Raw genomic sequence first — 491 nt, forward strand, 5'->3', positions numbered from 1 at the left:
TAGACCTGGCCGCCCCTTGCCGGCCCAAGTGGTAGACCTGGCCGCCCCTTGCCGGCCCAAGGGGTAGACCTGGCCGCCCCTTGCCGGCCCAAGGGGTAGACCTGGCCGCCCCTTGCCGGCCCAAGGGGTAGACCTGGCCGCCCCTTGCCGGCCCAAGGGGTAGACCTGGCCGCCCCTTGCCGGCCCAAGGGGTAGACCTGGCCGCCCCTTGCCGGCCCAAGGGGTAGACCTGGCCGCCCCTTGCCGGCCCAAGGGGTAGACCTGGCCTCCCCTTGCCGGCCCAAGGGGTAGACCTGGCCGCCCCTTGCCGGCCCAAGGGGTAGACCTGGCCGCCCCTTGCCGGCCCAAGGGGTAGACCTGGCCGCCCCTTGCCGGCCCAAGGGGTAGACCTGGCCGCCTTACCTGACCGTCCAGAGCAGTCCTGGCATCCCTACCTGATGCTCCAGACTTAGCTTGGCGTCCCATGCCGACACTCCGGGGTAGTACCATTA

This window comes from Buteo buteo, unplaced genomic scaffold (genome assembly GCF_964188355.1).
Source record: "Buteo buteo unplaced genomic scaffold, bButBut1.hap1.1 HAP1_SCAFFOLD_107, whole genome shotgun sequence".
Lineage (NCBI taxonomy): Eukaryota > Metazoa > Chordata > Aves > Accipitriformes > Accipitridae > Buteo > Buteo buteo.